Consider the following 4185-nt stretch of genomic DNA (forward strand, 5'->3'; position numbering starts at 1 on the left):
ACACCACCAGTAATGGAGGCTGCAGCTTAATTTGACTCAACACAGAAAACCTCACCCGACCAGGACACGGAAATGATTGACAGATTGATAGCACTTTCTCGATTCTGTGGGTGGTGCATGGCCGATCTCAGTGGGTGCAGCGATTTGTCTGGTTAAATCCTAAAACGAATGAGATTCATCCGTGCGAAATAGTTAAGCGACCCCCGAGCGGTCTGCATCCAATTTCTTAGTGGGACAAGCGGTGTGAAGCCACACAAGACTGAGCAATAATAGATTATATAGTCACAGAGTTATAACGGCACAGAAGGAGGCCATTTTGTCCATCGAGTTCGCGCCAGCTCTCTGCAGCGCAATCCAGTCAGTCTCATTCCCCCACTCTATCCCCATAGCCCTGCAAGTTTATTTCACTCAAGTGCCTATCCAGCCTCACCTTGAAAACATTGAGTGTCTTTGCTTCCATCACTTCCATTGGCAATGTGTTCCAGGTCCTCAGCACTCGCTGCATAAAAATGTTTTTCCTCACATCCCCCCTGTATCTCTTGCCCAAATCCTTAAATCTGTGTCCCCTAGACCTTGGAGCAGCAACTAGTGGGCACAGCCTTTCCTCTAACCTATCCATCCCGTCATAATCTTGCACATCTCTATCAAACACACCTCAACCTCCATTTCTCTAAAGAAAACAATTCCAGCTTCTCCAACTCTCCTTGTAGCCAAATACCCTCAGATGCCCTTAGATGTACAAGGCTGCAAGTGCTCTAAACTGAATAGATCAGCGTATGTCTACCCTACACCACCAGGTGGGGGGTAACCCGTTGACCCACATTCATGATAGGGATTGGGAATTGCAATTATTTCTCATGAATGAAGAATTCCCAGAAAGTGCGGATAGTAAGCTCGCGTTGATTAAGTCCCTGCCCTTTGTACACACCGCCAGTTGCTGCTACCGATTGGATGGTTTAGGGTGGCCATCGATCGGCTCCGCCGTAGTCGGTGACAGCCTTGGTGGAGAACTGAGAGGGTGCTCAAATTTGACTATCGAGAGGAATTAAAAGTAGTAACAAGGTTTCTGTAAGTGAACCTGCGGAAAGATCATTATCAATCTGAAAAACTCGCCGAACTCACATGAAAAGGCAGTCGGACCAGCTCGGCCCGGGAAATAAATGCTTACGAGCGGTCAGGGAGAGTTGGATTTAACAACCACTAGAGAGATAGAGTTGTCCTGGCTTGACAACAAACGCCTTGCCCTCGTCTTCTGCTGCCTACTGGAGCCTGCACACTGCACGCCCCGATGCTTATTGGCCCTGAATGTCCTTGGTCTGCTGCCCTACTTTCAACATCTGTCTCGTCCAGTCTGTGCCCATCTTCCATGAGCCGCTCTCTCTCTCTCTCTCTCTCTGCTACTGAAGCTCCCTAATTCTCATCAGAACCGGCAAACAATGGACTTGCACCCGTCATGCGGCATTACACTGCAGTCGAATTGAAGAGAGTTTCTGGGGGCTCGGGTGCTGCCAGGTGGCTCGACACCAGGACCCCAGAGAACAGCCACTGTGAACTCTGCAGTGAATACATAGATACATAGATACATAGAAGATAGGAGCAGGAGTAGGCCATTCGGCCCTTCGTGCCTGCTCCGCCATTTAATGAGATCATGGCTGATCCTTTAATTCAGTATCCCGTCCCCGCCTTCTCTCCGTAACCCTTAACCCCTTTTGCCCGTAGAAATATATCTAATTCCCTCTTAAATATATTTAATGAGCTGGCGTACACTGCCCTCTGTGGCAATGAGTTCCACAGGTTCACCACTCTCTGAGTGAAGAAATTCCCCCTCATCTCTGTCCTAAATGGTTTAGCCCTTATCCTTAAATTATGTCCTCTAGTTCTGTTCTCACCCGCCAAGGGAAACATTCCTTCTGCATCCAGTCTGTCTAGACCTGTCAGAATTTTATACACTTCTATGAGGTCCCCTCTCAATCTTCTAAACTCCAGTGTGTACATCCCTAAACTACATAGTCTCTCCTCATAGGTCATTCCCGCCATTCCTGGTATCAGCCTGGTGAATCGCCGCTGCACCCCCTCCATGGCAAGAACATCCTTCCTCAGATGAGGCGACCAAAACTGTACACAGTACTCGAGGTGTGGTCTCACCAGTGCCCTGTACAGCTGCAGCAAGGTATCCCTGTTCCTGTATTCTAACCCTTTTGCTATGAAGGCCAGCATACCGTTTGCCTTCTTGACCGCCTGTTGCACCTGCATGCTCGCCTTCAGTGACTGGTGTACAAGAACACCCAGGTCTCTCTGTACTTCCCCCTCTCCCAATCTATTGCCATTTAAATAATAATTTGCCCTCCCGTTCCTGCACCCAAGGTGGATAACTTCGCACTTGTCCACATTATAGTGCATCTGCCATTTATCCGCCCAATCGCCCAGTCTGTCCAAATCGCTCTGGAGCTTCCTGGTCTCTTCCTCTGAGCCCACCCCACCTCCTAGTTTAGTGTCGTCTGCAAATTTGGAAATGCTGCATCCGACTCCCTGATCCAGGTCATTAATGTAAATTGTGAACAGCTGGGGGCCCAGGACAGATCCCTGTGGTACCCCACTTGTTACTGCCTGCCATTCAGAAAATGAGCCGTTTATTCCAACTCTCTGTTTTCTATCTGACAGCCAGTTCCCTATCCACGCCAAAACTTTCCCCTTTATCCCATGAGCCTCAATTTTCCATGCTAATCTTTTATGTGGGACCTTATCGAAGGCCTTTTGGAAGTCCAGGTACACCACATCTACTGGCTCTCCCCCATCTATTCTACCAGTTACTCCCTCAAAAAATTCCAATAGATTAGTCAAGCACGATTTACCCTTTGTAAATCCATGTTGACTCTGTCCTATCCTGTCCCCATTTGCTAAGTGCTCCGCTATTTCATCCTTAATGATGGACTCCAGCATTTTGCCCACAACTGATGTAAGGCTTACAGGTCTGTAATTACCTGCTTTTTCCCTACCCCCCTTTTTGAATAGTGGGGTAACGTTAGCTACCCTCCAATCCATCGGCACTGTTCCCGAGTCTAATGAATTCTGAAAAATCATCCTTAGTGCATCCGCTATCTCTAGGGCCACCTCCTTCAGTACCCTAGGATGCATGTTATCAGGCCCTGGGGATTTGTCCACCTTCAATCCCTTTTTGAAGGTGGACAGGCCTGGCTTTCTTTCCCCACGTAGTGACACTTTGGCTGCACTAGTCATTCTCCATTTACCGGTACAGGGTACCTGGACGATCGCCCTCCATCTTCCGTGAGCTGATGCTGTCGAGGGGGCAGGTGGCCATTTAAAGACGGGGTGGTGGGTGTCCTTTTGTTGGTGTCGAGAGCTTCAGCAGCAAGTAAACTTTCGAGAGAATGTATCTGCAGCCCGGCGGATTTCTACCCCAGCGGGTGTGTCATGCGTCGCCTTGTACCCCAGTCTGATATTTTTTGCGCTCTTCTCCACCTGCCCACAATGGTGGCAGCAGGGACCCTGCCTCTGTTGGCTGTGGTGCTTGTCGGCCACTGGGCTCAGGCGTTTACCCAACGCGCGTCGCCTCACGAGCGCCCTGACTGCAATATCTCGGTGAATCCGTTGTCATTTGATGAGCGGCTGAGACACTGCCCGGCCTTTCCAGGCTGGTGCTCCCGCTCAAGAGGGAGAAGAATTGGGCGCTCTGGGGAAGCAGCAAGCCGAAAAAATATACAATTCAAAGTGGTGGATCCCTCCGCTCGAGCGTCGATGGAGAACACAGGTAGCTGCAAGAATTAACGTGAATTGCAGGGCACATTGATCACCGATACTTTGAATAAACTTTGCAGTCCTGGGTTCCTCTTGGGGCTATGGCTGCCTGAGGATTGCTTGACAATCAATCGTACTGGCCTTACCATCAGGTGAGGTTGGAGCCTGTCTGCAGTGTCGCAGAAGGCTGTTCCTCTTTGTCCTCCTAAATGCAGACCTGGAGTACCACCCCTCGGAGAGTTTGAACATTGTCCTTTTCTGGGCATATCTGTTTGGCGTTGCCTCAGTGAATGTTGGCACAGTCGGGACGAGCCTTGCCAGCACGGCTGTCGCTGGGTTGCAAAACCATTGGCTGGCATCAGTGCTGGGACTGGTGCGCCTCGCCACGGCATCCCTTTGGGCAGGGTTGTCTCTCTGGTGTTAGAGAGC

General features: G+C 49.9%; 1 pseudogene; it reads left to right on the forward strand.

Moving 5' to 3' along the window:
- Positions 1–3721: 3721 nt before the first annotated feature.
- Positions 3722–3875, forward strand: LOC147091389 (5.8S ribosomal RNA; annotated as a pseudogene).
- The last annotated feature ends 310 nt before the right edge of the window (positions 3876–4185 follow it).

Source organism: Somniosus microcephalus, unplaced genomic scaffold, assembly GCF_052327205.1.
Source record: "Somniosus microcephalus isolate GS21.2 unplaced genomic scaffold, FLI_Smic_1.0 unresolved_chr3, whole genome shotgun sequence".
Lineage (NCBI taxonomy): Eukaryota > Metazoa > Chordata > Chondrichthyes > Squaliformes > Somniosidae > Somniosus > Somniosus microcephalus.